We start from the raw sequence: 21,188 nt of genomic DNA, 5'->3' as shown, positions 1-21,188 counted from the left end.
TTCCTGTGTCATTAGAAAGTCCTTGATGTCATTCCAGAATATGTGCCCTGGTTATGATGAAAATTTAAAAACCAAAGTGATGTAAATGCAATTAGGAAAACAGTCTTGGTTTGATTTATAAACAGAATGATGCTTACCATTGATTCTGCCAATGCAGTGCATATAACAGTGCATGAAATGGCCCTCTCCTTTAGAGGAAAGAGATCAGAACTCATTCATCACCCTTTTTTTTCCAGCTTTGAATGGCTGTCACACTGTATGTGCATGCAGGCAGGTATGTGAACACGTGGGTGCCTGCTCAGGTATCAGGAAGCTGACAGGAGGTGGGACAGCTCCTTGCCCTTGCACTCTTTCAATCTCAGAGGACCACGCTGTTATCAACAGTGCCAGGGTTCTGTTGTTTCTACTACTGTGTTTGGTCAGAACTCATTGGGTACAGCCCAAAACCAGAGCACACAAGAAATCCTGTGGCTCACAGCCTGGAAGGGTGGAGTCCTGGGGATGCTGTTCAGGGCCGAGCAGCAGCTGGAGGTGCTGTGGAGGAGGTAAAATCAGGGATAAGCCAAGTTCATGTGCTTATTTCAAACATCATGGGTAACAGCCAGAGGAAGAGTTTTTGAGGAGTGAGGGATCCTAGATATGTGATGGCGAGCATTCTCTGATGCTGTTTTGTATGCTGGCTGGCCTGAACAGTTCCACTTTCATGTTGTTTTCTAGTAGATCCCGAGATTTATGCAGCAGATGAGTCTTTCTATCTTGGCTCAAAAGACAGAGTTGCATTGCCTTTTAATTCTCGTGAGTCACCATTTTCAAGTCTGAGTGCATAAAATTAAGGATGAGAAGCATGTTGTTTTGGTTTTAGCCCTTAAGAAAGGAAAAAAAAATATGATTAATGAAGTTTTACAGTTCTCCCTCTGCCTAAGGAAGAGTGGTTTTATTACAACATGAGTACTCCAAAGTTTCAGAGAATAAAAGCAGCACTGAGGAAGAAGTGCACACAAACCTTACTGGGTCTGTAGTAGCAATTATATTTATTAGAAACTAGGCCATGAATTGCCCATCCTCAAGACATTTGCCAGTAGCAACCATTACCTGAAGTTCTGGTTGAGAGAGAAGAGTTGAAAAATCTTGAAATAGAGTCAGGGACAACACAATTTAAAGGAAGCTTTGTCAGGATGAGGGAGTACCAAAATCTAATGGCAGTGGTGCTCTTTGCTAAACAGCGAAGTTTGTGGCTTTACACTTCAAATGATTTAATATGATTTGAGTGTCAGCTTTCAGAATGACACATTATTAAAATGTTGATCAGAATTCTCGTGAAAAATGCAGATAATGAGCCCCTGGTCCTCCTGATGAATATTGTTCATGAAATAATTTAAGAATTATTGAGAGCACATACATCTGAAAGGAAGCTGCTTGTCTTCTCCTTTCAGATCTTGACTCTTTTGTTGTGACTGATGGAGATGTCATTTGGCACAAGGCCTTTGCAAAATGAAGCCTTTTTCCGTGGGACTAGCAGAGAGAATGACAACCCATTTCTAATTTGCCACCATTCATCTGCAAGAGACTTTGAATGGTTTCTGGCTGGAATGATTTGACTCAATCAAAAACTATACCCGTTGCCAACCCCCTTCTTCATTTCCCTCCATCATGTTTTATCTAATGTTTCCAAACTTTGCCTCCTGTAAAATTTGTGGAGGGGAGATTTCAAAACCTCTTAAGAGTTTAATGTTCTCCTTGCAACCTTTAAGACCTTTTCTCTCTTTCTACCCTTCATTTCAGTTCGTTTCAATTTATGCCAGCGTGCTGCTTGTCTTCAGGGAGTGAAAGCTAATCTGAGCCAGATTTAGATAGAAGGAGTGTCTTTCTCTGCTCTATTAGAAGAGAAATGCCACAGTAGCAGCCTGAATTTTACATCCTTTTTGTGCTACTGCATCACGATGTAAAACTGCCTCCAAATCTCTGTCTGGTGTCACCTGCAGGGCTGCCTGGGCACGCCTGCTTCCACTGCTCCACCTTCCCTTCACTGGCTCTGCCTATACTCTCCTTATAATAATTTTCAAAGCTTGTTATTATATTTTCTTACACTGTTTTCATTGTCTCTGGTTTTTGTTTTGTTTTGGTTTTTTAATACTATCTCCATTCTCATTAATGCCATCAAACCCTCTCATTTTAGCATTATGTGATGTGATTAGCATGTTGTTTACAACATGCTCTGCCATTGTATTAATGAAGCTGCTAAATGAGATGAAACCAATTTATAAACCTCCTTAAGCTCATAGAAAGCTAAATAAACTCACATTCTCACTGCTTACCTCTCTGGTTTTTAAAGATGTCTTTAAATGGCTTTCAAGCCATGTAAGTCAGCTTGAAGTCACCCTTTATGTAAGATTAACAAGACACATCACCAACCGTCACACAAACCTGTGAAACAGGCCCTGCTATTATTTAGTGGGGACAACCAGGTTGGGAATTGCAGGTGTTACTTCCATTTTCAAAGCATTTTAAATAAAATTGTATCATCAGTTTTTTAAAGCAATTGTTATTTCTTTCAGGTGTATTCTGATCCTTGCTGAATCTTACTTGAAACTATCATTTTTTCTTCTGATCTTCTGCCTTGCAATAAGAATCAAAGCATTCGAGCACTTCATTTATGAGGTTACTCATTATGAGTCTGGAGAATGTATGTAGAGACATAAATGTTCTCCAGAATACTCTCTAGTAATTTCTGAGTTTTAATTTAGAGAGTAGGCACCATGTGGCTACAAGTCCAGACCATGGGCTGTGTAAGACACTTGATGTTAGGAAAAGGAAGATTTTCAGTAGACCTACATATATGGCCTTGTATACTTTCTTTCTGGTCTTAACTTTCTCCAGAACATATTCAAATACCTTTGAACAGTTGTATCTTACTTTTTCTGGACAACAGTCTTGATTGTTGTGAATATCCAATACACAGGTATGTTAAAAATATTTACCTGCAGCTTTCTGGCTGAAAAATAAAAAGCATTGTAAGAGTAGTAATAAAAATACAGCTTGTATCACTTTATTATAGTTTTGTAATGCTCTACAGAAATTAAGGCACCACTGCATCCTGTGTTATTAGTATTAATTGCACCAACTAATCATGGTAATATGGTCAGAGAGGAATTTGTCAGCATCACACAGCACTGTGGTTAGGTTGTCTCACTGAAAGATATTCCTGGCTTTTATGTTGGTACTTTCCCAAAACATTCAATACATCTGATATGAGTTTGCTTGTTAGTGATTATTCTGATGTTCTAGGAGGTGTTTCTCCATCTCATAAATAAGCTGGAATTTTCTTCTTCATAGTTTTATTAGATAGGATGCTGCATTTTAGTTTTTCTTTTGAGGAGGTGTGACTTATGTGTTACTTATTCATTGTTGGACATTCCACTGTACTCTGCCTCTGCCCAAAATTTTCACAAAAGTCAGTCAGAATATTCATCAAACTTTGTGCAGTTGTCTATTTCCTGAAGGTATTTTCAGGCCACAGTTTTAACAAATTGCTAGTTATTTTGTGTGCCCCATTTTCTGAGAAAACATCAGAGGGGACCTGATTTTCAGAAAGCACTGAGGACAGGAGAACAAACCACATTAAAGTTTCAACGACCTTGAAATTACCAGCTGTTAAATCTTGACAATCATTGCATTCATTTCCCCAGATTGTACCCAGTACTTTGCTTATCATCTAGTATTAGAAGCAACAAGTGTTTTCTCTTGCTACATGTTTGCTGTAAAAAGTATGTAATTGAAGACATTTCTATGAATGTATAATTTCTGTGCTATGCTGGATTTTTAATTATTATTTTGATTGTGTTAAAACTGTGTAAATACCAGTTTTAAATCCCTTTTTCAATTGATTTTATCTTGCCTATTTATTATGATTTAATTTAGTATTTTTCACTTTGTTTTTATAGTTTGCTTGGACCTGGAGTTATGATGGTACCTCCCACTATGTTTGCCCTTACTTATTCATATAGATTTTCAGCAATTTTTCCTTATGATATCAATTTCTTTCACCAATCTCATAAAGATACCTTGCTCTCCTGTCTGTAGTCTACTTTCTGCAGAGTGACTGTTTTTTTTTCTTTTGAAATTTAATGCAGCTATAATTCTTTCTTTGACTTTCATCCTCATTTTCTAATGAAATTAAACATTCATGTCACAAAACTTGTGCTCAGTAAAACCTGAAGATCTGTTTAGTGTCTCAAATTATATTGTAGCATTTCAGTGAAGGGCTTGGACAACTGTTCTTCATTTCTTAATGGAACTCTAAGCAAAACCATGTTAAACGAGGATTTTTTTTACTCTCCATTATTTTGTTCATTTTGAAAGATGATATCTCAGTTTTCCATGTGAAGTTTCTAAGTTCATTCTCCAGCTAACCTAAAAAAAATATGTTGTTTACTTTAAAAGATTTCAAAGTCTAGGCAAGCTAAGACAGGGAGATTCAAATCCATTTGCATGACAATATTATACTACAGGTCATATATTCTTTTCTTCTACAGAAATGGGATTATGGCACGAATATACAGGATTTCTTATCCATATAATTTGATGGCAGGAAATATTAAAATAAACTATAAACTCAATTTGCAGCTTGTCTTAGGGAGGAAATTGGGATATTACTGAGTAAAATACAGATTGCAGACTAGCAACTAAAAAACATGGATTTGCAGAAATAGAATGATTACATAACGTTCTCTGTCATTTTCCTTCAGTAACATTGAATATAATTACCTTACCATTTATCTCAGTAAATGTTAGGTTCCCAAACAAAGCTACATAAACAGAAATTTTTGTATCCTTTAAAAAAAAGACCTTGAAGAGACTCCAACTACCTATTTTCTTGAGGAAGCCTCTACGTCTTAATTCATGCAATCAAATTAAATAAGGAATTAAAGTCCAAAGAAAACACTTATTACTTTGTGGGAAACTCACTTCTACAAACAGAATTAGTATACTTTGTTAATTTTTTACAACAATGAGGACCTAATTTTTAAAGGTGTTGAACATCTAATTAGTTCATAAGTGAATTAATTGCTTATGGAAGGTGCTCTATGGAGATACAAGGAAATTGCAAATTAAGCTTTGCTGCTCTGAGCTCCATCTCTGTGCATCAGGCCCATTGGCATCAGACGTGTTTTTCTTATGCTCATTTCAGGCCTGCTAACATATAAGAAGTCAAAATGGGTGTCTGTTGGTACTGAGTGCTGAGGCTGCTCATCTCTGGCATGTTGCTGTCTGGTACCCAATGTCGTATGGCTTCTGATGAAATGCATTGCCTATGGGAGGCAAGGGGGGGGTTACCCTTTGTTACCATTGGATAGGGACTTTTTGTTTTTCCCAACCTTCCCCCCCCCATCAAACTAGTGTCCAGGTTTCAAGAAAAGAAGTTTCACAAAAAAAAAAAAAAAAAAAAAAAAAAAAAAAAAAAAAAGAGCAATATTTGTTTTCTTTTTAAAAAGCAAGAAACAAGTAAATATCAGAATGTTTATTATTTTTGTGTTGTTTCCTCACATAACTATTGCTTCGAAGGTGTTCCAAGCTCCAGCCACCCCTGAGATCATGTCCTTCCCCCTTGTGGCCTCTTATCGTGGTCAAGATGGAAAAGAAAGCAGCTTCTCTGTTGAAAAGGGAGCCTGCAGATTTTTTAACAGTCTCAGTGAAAGAGGAAGTAAAGATCAAGAGAAGATATGATAAAGATAAGGACTGATTTAAAGGAATGCAGCTGGGGCAAGAGTACCCTACTAGAAACCTTCCAGGTTATAATGCGAGAAGTGCATGTTCATGCCTCAGTCCTGGCTTGAACTAAAATGGACACCTTGACCCAAGTGTTACGTAACATCTCATTTTGGCTAAGATGTCCAAAGTAGTGTTTTTGTTTTCTAAAAGTTGAATGCTTGTATTGCTTTTTCCACAATTATAACCATGCTGGGATTGCTAGTTTTTGTCAGCTTTGAAAGTTTGGCTTCCATAGTAGTTTCGTTCAGAAGTTTTACAAGGACCTGAAGTATTTACAAGTACCTTCAGTGCCTAAAGCCTTGCCTGACTTACAATACCTCAGCACCTATTGCATCTGGAGCCCCCAAACACACATGAATTTGGATGTGATGGTAGGCCTTGATTACTGGTGTATAAAATACAGCAATTGACTGTGAAATAGTACAGCTGTTCTGTGCTTTTTAATAAAAAACTAGTATGTTTAGGGAATTTCAAGCCTTCAGTTTGGAGCTGATATACTGCAAGCTGTTTGGCTTCCATTGCCTTGCTCGTTGCAGCATTTCCTCCTTACAACAGGCAGTAAGGAGCAGTATCAATAGGAAGAGCCTGCAATACAGTGAGATGACTGCTGCTGGCTGGAAAAAAGCAACGGGTATAGCCAAAGAAAAGCTGGCTGTAGTCTGCTTTTAGTGCTTTTTTTTTTCTGAAGTACGACTTAGTTTGCTCTGTGTAAGTGACGTCAGCCCTGCAGTTCCACCCCATTTCATGGGGCAAGGAAAGGGTAGCACAGAGCTCTCATAGGAAAAAGAGCTGACGCAGGGGTTTGATGCAGATTTCTGCCTACCTGTGTGTGAACCAGTTACACAAGAACTACAAAGTGTTCTTGTCCTCTTTTTATTTTTTTCCAGTAAGTGGTAGTTGCAGACACTGTGATTTGAGTTAGGGCGAGGTTCCTTTCTGCTTGTATTTAGAATAATACTTGCATTTACAAAACACAGTGTAGGGTTGAACCTTCACATTGTGCCTTTTGGCAGCTTTTTTTTTTTCCAATAAAATCAAGCCATATTTCAGTGTAGATTCTATCTTTATTGCAATCTGTCCAGGATTCTCTCATGTGTTTCTATCTGTCTTAGAGAAACATATGAAGTTTGAAATTGCTGCAGGTATAAAGAAATATTTACATACCTTGACTATTCAGGACTTTTTTTTTTTTTTTTTCAATACACCTTTCCACTTGCTCTGAAGTAGCAATTCAGTTATGATTTAGTTATGGATTATGGGATATCTAAAATGTATGCACATTTCCTTGTGTAAGAAACAACTTGATTTTCATTTTCACCTTAATTTGCATTTCATTTCCAGAATTTCTGACTCCAGTCACCAAACTGGCATGGTGCATGAAAAGAGGAGAAATTGTCTCTTGAAAGTGGTCTTGTTTATTAGAATTTTATCTACTCAGACATTCATATTTTTATCTTCTCTTTTATCACTTTGTCTTTTTGCCCTGACTTCAGCATGTTTACTTACAATGGTTATGAATAATTACAGCTGGTGATTTTATAGATGTGATTTTATGTCTATAATGTGTATATAGGCACATTTCTAGATATAATGCACTGTATTAGAAGTGATACATATATGTTTTAAAAGCAATATATTTGAATGGTGGCATTCAGATGAAATTCCAGATGTTTAAATACTCTGCTTCTACAAAATAAACAGCATTAATTGGAAATTACTCTTGCATTACTTCTTCATTCCATTGTTTAGGGTTTGCCAGCTCACTTGATTTTCTTGTTTGAGTTATGTGAATTAGGAAGACTTATTAGACATAGGCAAGTCTACTACTCCCTGCTCATGCTCTCCCTGGTCTCCATGATTATAATTTATTTCTTCTAGTTTTTGTCAGAATAGTGAGAAAATGTAAGGAAAATAAGCTTACACAATGAGAACATTGCAATTTATTACTACGTAGCTGCAGAGGACTTCTGATGTTTAAACAGAAATATAATACCTGACTTCTCTAACCATTTCTTACTCCTCTAAAATTTGCAAGTATTCACAAACAATGTGTCAGTGAAAGGGATGCTAAGTAAGACACTGTGGAAACGGAACACACTTTAAAGTAATCAATCAAATAAAATTCCTGAATAATATCACAAGCAGTTCCTACATAGAAAAGGCATGTAAGCAATTTAATAAGAATGTGTAATATTTTACTCAGTTTTCATGGGTAGATTATAAACTAAAAATTGCATGTAAGATAGCCAGTATGGAAAACTAAACCATGTGCGTGAAAAGTTAATCAACACATTTGTATCATTTTAACAGGAAAAAAAAAAAGAAATACATGGATCTACAATAATAAGTAGGAAAAACAATCTTTAAAAAATACATTGCTAGCAAATAAATTCAACTAATTACTTTTTTGGAAGGCATATTTTATCATGCATGATTTTGTCTTGCAAGAACCAGCTAAAACCAGGCCCACTAGCTTCAAACAAACACATTTCAGTTTCTGACTCCAAATAGCTTAAATAGCCTCCTGATTAGCAAGGTGCTTAGGCATGTAAGTAGTCTCAGTGAGTATCCCCAGCAAAGCTAAATATATTTGCCAAATCACTTAACTAAGGGTGTCTCCTGAATTTTTTGAATTGTTGCATTGTTTACCCTGCTCTAGTTTCTACCAAGTGACTCAACGACAGTTTAGCAGCTGGAGTAGGACAGCTCTCTATCATACCAAATCCTGTACTTAGCCAGAGTTTCATTGTTCCCTTTAACTCCACTCTCTAGGTGGAGGGTGAGGATGCGGCTTGTACGTTGGGTTGGAGTGGTGGGGTTTTTTTTGTTTGTTTGTTTGTGTTTGGTTTTTTTTTCTTTTTCTTTTTTTCTCCCTCGCAGTCCTCCCACTCCTTATCTGGCATTTAGCTTGCAATGTTTCGCCAGGGAAAATCTCTTTGCAATAAACTTGTACAGTCCTTAGCAAAATGGGATTGTGTTCAAGAGGTAATCACTGCAACAGCAGAAGTGTAGGGCCCTGTGTTTAAAGCTAGAGTTATGTGACCTGTTTAGAAAAATACATAGCTGTGAACAGAATACCTAAGCAAATGTGACAATCTCAGTTTCAAAAACAGGAGTAGTATCCTTCTCCATTCTGCAAGGTTTGGGTTTTTTTCCTACATATCAGAGTGTTTGTCTTAGGATTGTAATGAGGTGTTACTGAGCTTTTTCTGTAGTTTCCCGATGGTTCTCTGATATTCTCGATCCTGATTTGTAGAAATACAGACAGCACAGAAAATAATGCTTGTGCCATTGTGTTTGAAAAATTCAGGCAGATCTGCTCACAAGCACTAGCTGTTTGTTTATTATGCTTTGATTTAGAATCTTGATTTTGCCAATATGTACAAATATTTGTGCTCCAAATAGCTCTGTTAGATTTCTTTCTTCAATTTTTGTTTAAGTAATGGCTGGGAAAGGTCTTCATCTGAAGTGGTGTATGTCTTTACATCAATGCAATGCATGTAATAATGTACTAAACTGCATTTTAAAATCTGGGGAATCCTAAAGCTAGGATGGTAGATCTGATCTCTGAACAACAGTGAGCAATGCCATATTGTTGGAGTGGTGGGGGAGAAATAAAACAATTACTGGGATGTGGAAAGTGACGTACAGCTTGCATGGCAAATTATGGCAATGGCAAAGTAATGCTTCCAGCCTCAGTAAGGCCTCAAACTAAGCAGTATGCACAGTATCAAAAATGAATTATTTTCTCTGTACCAACAGCAGAAAGCCCACAGTGGTTTGAGTGAGCAGGGACCGGCAAAACGTGCCCTGGAAGGAGACCGGGAAGGAACTGGGTTTTCTCAGGATAGCAACAGACTGAAGAGAAACACTGCTGCAGCTCTGCTTAAGGATGAGAACAGCAAAAAGAGAGGGAAAAAAAAAAAATCTCCATCTCTGTGGTAGATTTGAGGAGAAGATAAAGAGCTAAACTGCAGCAAAAGAAACCCTGTTTAAGCACTAGAAAAACTTATGGGGAGAAGTTTAAAGCAATACAGTTGCCTGGGAGGCTGAGATGTCTTCATTACAGGTCATTAAGAACAGGTTAGACCGATCCATTAGGAAGGAGACAGGTGTTGATCATCCTGTCTTAAAGGAGGGGGTGGACACAGATGGCCTCCTGACCTCTTTCAGCCTCATGATCTTGTTGTTACATTTTTTTTTCCTGGATTCAGGTTATATATTTAACCAACCCAGCTGTAATTAAACTAAGAGGGAATGTGATAGTTTTCTATAAAGAAATTAAATTCCTCTTAATAATTTGGTTCTCTCAGATGGACACCTTTCTCTCAGCTCGGTTTGTCCTTCATAGGACTTTGTTTTTTCTCCATTTGCTAAACATATGGCCGAGACTTAGTAGAGGAGAGCACAAAGGACAATTTGTTCTGGAAGCCTGCATCTCAGCAAGCACCGTATTTATAAGAATCTCATCAAATATACTTGAATTGTCTAACACAGGATCTTTCTTAAGTGGAAGCATGAAAACGAGTAGTGGAAGGCTAAGGCTGTAACTTGCCTTCAGAGAGGGACAGAACAGAAAGGACGACAAGGGTGGGGGAGGAGGAATAGCTTTACATCGCTTCTCTTGGAAACCTTAGGGCTACAGTGGCTCTTGCAAAACACTTGTTGATTTAAAGAGTGCAAGCAGAGCTATTGACAGAGCCCATTACCTTCGCTGCCAGGTTGGACTCACCAGACAATGGTAAGGCTGAGTTGGTTAAGTTGTGTGTAAGTACACACATGATTACAAATTGTGCTTTTCCAAACCATTTGGTACATTTGCATCATCTTTCAAGCACCTAGTCCAAGCATGTTTTGTCTTACTGCAAATAGGATCCCTCAGTTAGTGCATCCATTTCTCTTTTATTCCCTTTCCTATTCAATTTTTTAAATTAAACAGCTTTAGTCTCTAATATTTTTAAACATTGCTACAATTATTAAAAATGTATTTCAGGTCTTAAAAGTGGAATGTCTGCAGTTTGATAGCACAAGAAAAAAATATCAAGACAAAATACAATTGTAGCCTCTCTCTTCTTCAGCCTTGGCTTTTGCTAACTTTACTATTTCCTGACGAGCCAATGGATAACAGCATGTGCAGTAAAACCAAAACCTCTGTCTAGAAAAAACAGAGGTGAGAATGTATTATGGTGCGATTACAACTTCAGAAATGTGAACCATCTTTTACTGATATCGAGCTGTCTCCTTGAGTGTGCAAGGAGGCTGGAGCAAAGACTCATTTCGGTAAGGTGATAATTTTGATGACCAGTGATTATTTAAAGTTCAGCGCTGTTACATTTTCTTCCTGGTGCAAGAAAGGAGAAAAAAACCCACAGAATTTCTTACTGTATTGTGAACAATGTTTCATCTTGGCCTACATATGGAAGTTCACGTGGCAAGAGTATCTACTCCTAAAGTAGGGAAGGCAGTCCAAGAAGAGCACCAAAGTCTGCAAATCCAGGGAGCTGTTCAGGGAAAGAGGACAGATGTCCAAAACTGATTAGGGAAATCTTCAACAGTTCTGGTCATTTTGCATTCTCTGGCTCAGTTTTCAAGAATGACTGTTCCCCATTCCTGATGAGTCTGGTGAGTCAGATGAAACTGATGTCAAGGAGTTTTCAGAGGCCATGCCATTAGGGTGAAATGGAGGTAGTTTCAGGGAATGGAAAACCTCTGCCCTACCACATAGTCCAAAAAGCTCAGGGACAATATTTTTTTTTCTAATTCTGTTAGATTAAAATAATTCCATGCAAAAATTTTGTTATTCTAGGGTTTAGGGTTGGAAGTCAAACAAAAAACATGAGTTTGGGAAGCTCTAATAAAAATATAATTATTTTAATAACAAAAATAAATTTTAAAAAAGCCTAATGATTAAAAAGAGATAGCAAGAAGCTAATTGTCTGAATTTACAGAAGTATAACTTGAAACTCTTAACTCTCTCTTGAAGTGAAGCCAGAATCTTTAAATTTACTTTGTACTTTCTGGACTTTATTTACTTCAGTTAAAAGTTTCTAAGCTCAAGCTTCTGTGCTATCTGTAAATCAAAAAGCTATCTGTGGCCTCCAGTTGGAAAAGTCATTTAACTGGTTCTGTGACTAAATCACTGTCATCCTTCCATCTTCATTTCATTTCTTTCACAACAGCATTAGGAACTGCAAAAGAGGGAGGCAGATTTTAAGTCTGCTGCATGAAATGTGTTGCTTGTACAGACATGCTTAGTTTTTGACAGTTAAAAACATGTTTCACTACCACTCTGATTTTTTTCTATCTTCTGGACTCTAATTACATGAACTGGTAAATTAATTTACATGTGTTCATAACTCTAGATTTACATAGGAAGTAGCCAGTGGTGAGCAGAGGTTGATCAGACTCAAGGTGTAATCATCTTAATAGTAAGTTTAGAAAAATACTTTCAACATAGAAGATGTAGAGTCACTTAGGGTTGCACACTCATGATTTAGAAGGAAGGTTTTCTAATGTATATGGTCAATAATGAGAAGTAATTTTTAATTATGAATTAATAAATCTGCCTTAGAATCAATTTTCAGAGCACATCCCAAAGAGAGCAGCTCAAAGGGAGCTTGTAAATGTGTACCTTTCCACTTGGTGATGGTGGGATGGCCTTTAATTATGCCCTTCCTCGGCAATGCTCTTCAATATGGAAATCTTGTGAAGGCACAAAAAATGTGTATTCAAGCGCAGGAAATCAAGGGAAGAAGAGAGTGTTGCACAATTCTACACAAAAGGTAAGTTAACATATTCAACAATGTAATTACAAGGGGAAGACAACACTGCTCTTTAACCAGCAAAGCCATAATGAAACACTTCTACCTCTATTTCTTATAAGTAGTTCAGTTCTGCCCCTTAATGTGTCTGCTTGAGGGCTGTTTACCATTTTGGTTAAAGGCAGAGTACAGGGGTGAGCTGGGCTTTTTTAATCCTCAGTAGGAGGGATGGCAATGTCTTCTTTAATAGACTGCATGAATACACAGAATATGTCACAGCATAACTATTGTTGAACACATGCTGCAGGATGAGAATATGGGAGAGACTGAGAATAGAAGACTAGCAAAAACAAAGATAAAACAGAAAATAAGGACAAAAGGGGAAAAAAAAGGTGGTTAAAGAAAAGAACAATTGAAAAGTTGGAGAGCAGTGGACAATAAAGCGGAATAGTATAAAGAATTTTTTTCCCATAAAAATATCACAGAAGCAGAGAATTCCTGAGGCTGGGAAGGACCCCTGGAGATCACCAGGCACTGGGTCCAGGACTCCAGGAGTACCCAGCAGGCACTATCCCTCTTCTCAGGGTTGGAATTTGGTGTCATCTGCTCAGAAGTTCCCTCACAGGGTTCAAGGCAGGTTTTGCTTGTCAGATCCAGCACTTCATGTGGTCACAATTATACATAGCTGAAGGAAAGTAAAGAAACAACAGGGCTAGGTAAATGGAGGAGCATCCAGCAAAGGTAAAAGGCAAGGGTTTTGGTATGACATTACAGTATGAGACAAATAAATACACATCTGGTAAAATTACAGCAGTTGTACTTTAGTTCTACAGGTGTATTTCCTTCAGCTGAACATTATTTTTCTTTAGCATGGATTGGTTACCAAAGTAGCATAAGTAAAATGAGTATTTTATTCCAGTATAAAAATATTTGAACAAATATTGATTAAAATTCTTATTCTTAGCCTATACATTTATAACTTTCTTCAAAACATTTTATTTGGTAAAATTTATCTTGATTGGATTTTTTTAATATTAAAAATATATTAAGCTTTTCAAGATTATTTAATTTTTTTTTAAATGACGGTGAAGCAGATTATTGAATTAATAAGGCATAAACATACAAAAAGATGTTTAAGTAATAACTTTTTTTAGTTGGAAGCTTGTTATTTGAGGTGCAAAAAAATATATATTTATCTCTAAAGTTTTTCTAGGAAAAAAAATTCTAACCATATAAGCACTATATGCATAGGATATGCTCTTCACTGCAAACTCTTAATGAAGTTGTTGTATCACTGTATCAAATCATGATAAAGCCAAAGTGTCCTTGAAGAACCTGAGCCAGATCCTAGGTGCTTTAAAGGAAGCCATGTAAGTCAATGTGTTATCTTGAAAGAGCAGATTGTGGAAGCAGGATAATCAGCAATAGTTTGGAGATGTGAATGGAAGTCAGAGGGCCACTGTAGTTGTAGGAACTATAGGGTGTGTGTGTCATGGCAAGGGGGTGGTATGGTGGTGTAGTGAGTAAAGGTAATGGTGACTGGGGAAGGTGGAAAAAGGCAAATGTCAAGTCCATCTTCTAGGAGGGAGATCCAAGGAACTACAGGCCAGCCAGCCTGACCTCAGACTGTGGGAGGATTAAGTAGTAAATCCTCCTGGACACCTTCTCCAGGTGTGTGAAAAGCAATAAGGTGCCTGGGGGCAGGCAGCAAGTTAGTGTATCCATTTCTCTCTTTGCAAGGGTTTACAAAAGCAAATTCTCCCGACCAATGTGACTGGTTTGTATAATGAGATAAGTGAATCTGTGGAGGAGTGGAGAGCAGCTGATGTCGTTTATCTTGACTATAACACAGCTTTAGACACAATCAACCACAGGCCTCCTTTAACCACACTGGAGAGGTAGGAACAAGGCTAAGTAGAAGATAAGGTGGAACATTGGCTGCACCTTTGGTCTCAAGGGCTGTGATCAGCCGGAGCAGGTCCTGCTGGTGGCCGATGTACTCCAGGGGTGGATACTGTGACTGTTACTGTGTAACACGGTCAGTGACTTCAGGGATGAGACGAAAAGCGGATCACAGCAAAGTGGGAGATAGCGATCAATGCTCTGGGCAGCCTTGGCAGACTGGAGAAATGGGCTGGCAGGAACCTCACAAAGTCCAATGAGTGGTGGAGCAGCATCCTGCATCTGGTACAGAATAGCATTTGGAGGCTAAAGCAATAGGAAAGGAGTTTCAAAAATAAATTTGGAAGTCCTGGTGAGCAACAAGTAAGCCAGCAGTGACCTTGCAACAAAGAAGGTCAACAGCATCCTGGGCTGCAATAGCCAGCAAGTTGAGGAAAGTGGCTATTCCCATCCATGGAGTGAGACCACATCTGGAAAACTGAGTGCAGTTTTGAGCTACCCAGTGTGGGAAAGATGCAGACATAAAAAAGAAACTCCAGGGGAGGGCCACCATGATAGTGAGGGTGCCTTTCATTGTGGGAAGCAACAGGCATAAGCTGGAACAGAGCAATTAGACATAATGGGAAAAAAACCCAAAAACTCACAAATGTGTTCAAATTATGGAATGGGTAGTTCAAAGAGGCTGTAGAGACAGTAAAAATCATCTGGTAAGAATCCTGGAAAACGTGGCATAACTTCAAAATTTGCCATACTTGGAGATGAGGGTTCAACCAGAGACCTCAACAGGTCCCTGAATCCTGAAGAAGGTTAAGATAGTGGAGTATTTTTACACAGTTTAAATTAAAAAAAAAAAAAAAAAAAAAAAAAAAAAAAAAATTGGTGGGTTTGAGTTAGGTGAAAACTATGTCAACAAAAGTCTTATTGGTTTCATAAAGACCATATTTAAATCCACTTGGGAAAGTTAATGAATAAGTGGGGATTCAATTCCCCATAAAGGTGGGCAAAGAGATTCTACAGAGTAAATGCAGCTGCTGATGAAAAAGGGCTTTGTGCACCAACAGCTGCATTCTATATAGCCCTGATGTCAGCAGGTGCACATAAACCATTCTTCCTTATGCATATAAGCTGCAGGTAGAGCTTTATGAGACAGCAGCCATACCTGAATGGCCTACCAAGTTCATAAACTACCAACAATTTGTTAATAACCTTTCACCTTATGGAAAAATAACTTTACTTATTTGAAAATCAGTTAGAAACACACCTGCAAGTGCTAGTTTTACTCTGTGTACCAATTTTTAAAGAAATACGCAGAAAAGGTAAGAAAAAATAACACTGACAATATAAGACTGTACTGACCAGGAAAACATGGCTGCATTCAGATTTTGAATTTTTTCCTGTTAATTTGGGGGGGAGGGGGGGAGTTATGAAAGGAAATTCAACCAAATCTCACTGAAAACTCAAAATAATAAAAAAAACTTCTCTCAATGCTAATTTTCTCATCAAGAAAGTGAATAATCAAATGAATGCATAAAGTAATGTTGTGAACAAAATAGCAAGCAGAAGAATGAAGGGGAGGAAAGTGAATACAAGAGAATTACAGAAATTTATATTACTCTTGTTTAGAATGGATGAAGTTTTTGCTGAAAAACTAAGCTCAGCTCTAGTCAGTACAACGCAGCAATGGTGACACTGGAGGAGTTTCAGAGAAGAGCTGTAATGCTGAATAAGACCTGCACTGAAGTGTGTTTATCAAACCTATTTCCCATCTGGAAGAAGGTCCTTTCCCTTTAAAGAATAGCAGTTAGGAATAACATAATTACTGGTCTTTGCATACAATGACACTTGTAACCACGGCTTTGGGTTTTGGCCTTAGATGATAAAATGTATTTGCTTATGAGTTAGAAGCTTGTAACAAATTTCAGTGGATCTGAGCATATGTGTGTAGTTAAATCTCCTCTCCCACACAGTTTGTCTAGGAAATTCAGCCACATAGGAGCCAGGGCTTTTTGTTAATGTTAAGTCTATAAACTCCATATTATATGAGCTGTCTTTTATGCTCTTACCACAGCAAGTTAAAGATCTTCCTTGCTTTTCCTAGTGGATTTAGGAATTAGTTTAATAAAGATTTTTGGTTATGTTAAAGAAAGTTAGATGTCAGGGGAAAAAAAGATATCAAGCTTTCCTAAATAAGAAATGCTGGAATTAAAATTATCTGTGCAATTCTAAATTGTACTGTTTATGGTCACAAAATTAAAGACATACTTTTTTCTTTCTTTTCCCCCAGTGAACCACTGTTTCACTTTGCATTGGAGAATGAATCACAACTGTGAGGTAAGTAAGATTATTTTCTATCTAACTGTTAGCTTATTTGCTACAGAGATTTGCACAGATATGACAAATGAGGTCAGAGGAAAAGTTCTGTCTCTCCAGGACTCTTTACTCAATTTTTTTTTAAAAATTTTTTTCCCCTCAAATACAAGACACTCTTACTTGCTATGTTATTTCAAGGTAATATTCTGTTTTGTGTGTTTTATAGACAGAATTAATCCTCAATCTCTTTTTTGCCTGCCTGTGTATGGGCAGGGTGGAAGAGCTTCCTGAAGACATAAGTAATTTCTCTGCCAAATAAAACTGATGGGGAGGGACATTCAGAAAGGTTGCCCTTTCCAGCTGCTGTAGCCCAGCACTGGAGCCTTGTCTTCTGAAGATGACGCCAAAAGTACTCCAGCTAAAACAGTGGCATTAAGGCGGATTGGATCTTTGGTTACTATCGCATCAAAGCTCCAGTTGAGCATATAAGAATGACAATCCCTCCATCCCCATCTCTAATGGGACTAAATTCAAAGAGATTTCTGATGGCGATCCCTCCCATTTCTGAGTTTTCTCAGTCGAAGAAGAAAATATTGCAAGTTTTCAGCTAGTTGATTGCAAAGGCTTCTTCCTTTAACATGAGGGTGGAGAATGGGAAAGAGTTTTCTTTTAATATGTTTGGAGAAACAATTGAACTATTTTTGCCCAATGCAAGAAAACAGCTTAAAGAAATGAAATCAGACAAGTATGGGAAATTTTATGCAGCACAGTAGGGCAAAATGTAACCATTTGAAAAACAAGGATTATGATCAAAAAAATATTGGACGAGCCTAATTGTAAGCAGAGTTAGCTATACGACCAGGAACAATATATAATCTGCAGAAAAACTCGGGGCTGCACATCCAGGCTATAAAATGTCAAAAGTAACGACTGTTGCAGTGTAAAGTACAACTCGCCATTATCAATACGCGTGAAAACGTAAAGCTTTTCTTGTAAGATAGGATTTCTGCATCACGGTTTGCTTCTTGAACTAAAGGGCAATGTTTAACAGTCGCCCTCCCGCCCTTAACAAATTTTAACTCATGTATTCACTCCTCCAGTCTAGGAAAAGCCTGCATCTCAATCCTCTTGCTCCCACGAGTGAGATATAGCTGACATGATTTTCAGCATGTCTTTTTTTTTTTTTTTTTTTTTCCCGGCGGCAAAGAAAGGAAATAAGACTGTGTCCCCCCGCCTCGCTTCCCTGTTTTCGTGAATATGGGCCACTGAAAGCCGTAAGAGGGCTGACTGCTCCGGTCCCGCCTGGGAGCGGGGTTCCTCCAAGGACGGACAGCAAAGGGCCACAGCCAGTGTCTGTCCCTCCGAGAGCGAAGGACTTTGTTTTTCCCTTCCCCTTTCTCCCCGGTTCGGGTGCCGAGGAGGAGGCTCCCGCGGGCGCTGCGGCTGCCATTGTCCCTGCGGGCGGGGCGCCGAGCGGCCCCGCGCTCCGCCGAGCGGCAGCGGCGAGGGGCGGTGGCGCCCCCAGATCGCGCCGCGCTGCCGCCCACCCGCCCGGCCCGGCCTCCCCCCGCCCGGGGCCCGGCCGCTGCTGCCGTGCCCGGGGGCAGGGGGGAGTGACTTGTGCCTCCCCCTGCCTCCTCCCCGTCCAGCCCTCCTCTGGGTAGAAGGGGAGGAGGAGGAGGAGGAGGGCGAGCGGTGGGAGGGTCTCCATTGAAATAAACAAGCAGGCAGTTATTAAAAAGGAACATGGCGGCCGCAGCCCCAGCTTCAGCTTCATCTTACAAAGCGAAGGTCAGCGCCGGCGGCAGCGGCGGGAGACGGCACTGACCCCGGTAACGGCTCCCGCACGGCCCCGGCGCGACGGGGGGTGTGCCCGGGCCCCCCGCGCCTGCCCGGCCGCCCCGTGTAGCGCCGGGGGGACGCCCGGGGCCGCGCCGGTGCGCGGAGGGGCGGCGTTGGCGGGCGGCACCGCGGCCGCGGCGAGGCGGCTTCCCCCGCGCCGGCGGCGGGGGGAGCGGGGCGGGGGCTGCGGCCCCTCCGTGGGGAGCAGAGGGACCGCGGGGCCGCCCCTTGCCGGGGCATCGTGCTCGCACCCCCACGCCCGGCGGTGGGGGGTGGGCGCGCGGGGTTACTTCTCCAGGACGTCCCCGTTTCGGCGAGGGAGGGGGGGATAGGGCACCCCACCCTGCCGGGCCGAGGGGGCCGGTTTCCTGCTCCCAGGCCAGGCGGAGGTCGGGTGCCGCCTCTCCGCGCCCCTGGCTGGGGGGGAAAGTGCGAGGAACCGGGAAGGCGAAGGGCTGATACGGGGGTCAGGGACTGCCCTGGCCGGGCTGGGGGAGGATGGGGCAGCGGGGTACGATTTTGAAGGGACTGTTTAGGACGTTCCCCCTCACCCCAACCACGCAGCGATAGCGAAACTTGAGGGAGGGTCTCTCCCCGATGACAAAAGGGGTGATTTGGGGAGCAGAGCGACGCCGCCTCCTCTTCCCCGGCTGACAACGACTCGGTGCGCAGCGGCGCGGGCCGCTCTGCGCTCCGTCCGCGGGGCCGAGCCGGCCGCCCCCTTTCCGCGCTGGGCAGGGACCGCGCCGCCCGGAGCCTTCTCCCTTTCCCCCTGCGCAGGGCGCCTCGCCGCCGCTCCGCGCTCTCAGGGGACGCGAAGGGAAGGAGGGGGCGAAGCGGGCAACTTCTCTTAACTTTCTGCGCGGGGGCTGTGCCTGCCCGTGCGCGCCGCGCAGCGCCGGGCCGGGCCCGGCCGAGCCGCGGGGGCGGGCGGCGGGGCGTCGCAGCTGCGTGCGAGCGCAGCCCGGGGCGCCCGGCCGCCGCCTCCCCGCGGCCCGGGGAGGGGTGGGGGCCCGGCCGCCGCAGTGCCGTGTGTCTGCGTGTGTGCGCGGGGCGGGGAGCGGCGGCAGGAGGAGGGGGAAGAGAGGGGAGCAGCCGGCCGAGCGCGGGGCCGGGGTCCCTGGGCGGGTGCCGCTCCGCTCCCTCCCGCTTCCTCGCAGCGGGCGGCGGCCGCAGGCGGGGCGCTCCGCGGCGAGCAGAGCCCCCCGCGTGAGGCGCGGGGGAGGGGTGCGGAGGTGCCCGCTGCCTCCGCGGAGGGCGGGTGCGCGGCCCCTCCCCTCCTCCGCGGGGGGCGGTGTGTGCGCCGCCGCGGGCACCGCGCGGCTCCGAGGCTGCGGGCCGAGGCGTAACTGGAGCCGTGTCCCTCGCCTGCCTCGCTGCCCCTCGTTCCTTTGCCGCCGCTTGGGCCTGAGCGTTTCACCCAGCTTGGAGACCGCACTCTGCTCTTGCCGGAAAGGGGCATTCAGGCCGTGTAGTTTGTAGGAAACCTGCCCGAGAGCCTGGCAGAAAAAGGGGGAGGGAAATTAAAAAAAAAAAAAAAAAGAAAGGCAAGGAGGTTGCTGGTAGGCACTGGAAAGTCGTGATATCTGTATCTCATGATATATACTTAGTTTTAGTTAGCCTGTATACTTTGGTCTGAAGTGTGTTTATGTGGGGCACTCTATAAATATACTTGTAATTTAGCTTGGAGAGTCTTTTTGTGAAAGGAGAACAGCCTGCTTGTTCGATAATAATCAATTGTTTTTATATTTCTCTCTTTTTTTTTTTTTTTTTTTTGTCTCAGAGTAGTAAGAAGCAGGTGAATAGGCTTTGGAACTCAACCCATGATGTTTAAGTATAATTTGAGCTAAGCGTATAGTGCCTGGCTATGGCAGTTATAGCAGAGCTCTATTGCCACTGTAAATAAGTAAGCATTTAAGACTGCCAGTGTTTGTTACTTGAAGCATTTTTTTCGTTTTTGTTCTGCTGTTGTGGGTGAAGGCAGTCATTTGGATTTTATCCCTTTGGGTTTTTTATGTACTGAACTATAAAAACAACCCTAGTCAGTTAATTTCCTGGCTCCTTATAACCCAGTGGCAGTGTTGGGCCACCTGGTGGGCTCCTCTCATGGGGGAATCCTCTGGCAGCGCACAAAGCTGCTGGTTCACTGTGTTGGATGCTGTCTCAGAAATGCCCGTGTTGCATATAATTTTTAATGTCATACTGAAACTATTACACCCCAAAGCAGAGATCTTGTTTGCTTAAACACAGCTTAGTGTGGATGGAAACTGGTTGTTTTATCACACTTGGTGTAGGTACTTGGTGCCTCCTACTTTTTTCCAGAAGACGTGTTTGTTTACGTCAGCAATGGTGTCACAAATAGGATATACCAGGTTTGCACATATTTCCATGTACAGATGTGTATGCAAGCATATATGGACACTGATGCATTTGTATTCCTCACTTTTGCATTTTTGGTAACAGCTCTTTTGGGACTGGACATAGAAGTTGGCTCTGTTGTGTCATACGAGATAAGGAAAGTTGTAAATTGCCCCCAAATGGTTAATCTGTAAATTAGCTTAATGTTCTTAGGAAATCTTGGTTATCTACAGTCTTGAAGAAAAT

At 41.4% G+C, this 21,188-nt stretch overlaps 1 protein-coding gene and 1 long non-coding RNA gene across 2 annotated transcripts in view; one reads left to right on the top strand and one right to left on the bottom strand.

The window, feature by feature from the left end:
- Window positions 1–11,694: 11,694 nt before the first annotated feature.
- Window positions 11,695–19,462, bottom strand: LOC128806445 (uncharacterized). The gene is made up of 4 exons (XR_008436824.1): window positions 19,136–19,462; window positions 12,637–13,215; window positions 12,401–12,540; window positions 11,695–11,957 (listed from the first exon to the last, which is right to left on the bottom strand). It is a non-coding gene; the product is annotated as an uncharacterized LOC128806445 (long non-coding RNA).
- The window catches only part of NCOA2 (nuclear receptor coactivator 2), a 186,153-nt gene continuing 183,478 nt past the window's right edge, over window positions 18,514–21,188 (top strand). The window contains exon 1 of the mRNA XM_053975978.1: window positions 18,514–18,574. The gene's annotated coding sequence lies outside the window, so the exon portion shown is untranslated. The remainder of the gene's footprint in view (window positions 18,575–21,188) is intronic.

This window comes from Vidua macroura, chromosome 1 (assembly GCF_024509145.1).
Source record: "Vidua macroura isolate BioBank_ID:100142 chromosome 1, ASM2450914v1, whole genome shotgun sequence".
Classification (NCBI taxonomy): Eukaryota; Metazoa; Chordata; class Aves; order Passeriformes; family Viduidae; genus Vidua; species Vidua macroura.
Note: the sequence above shows the minus strand (reverse complement) of the source record. Positions and strands in the feature narration are given on the sequence as shown.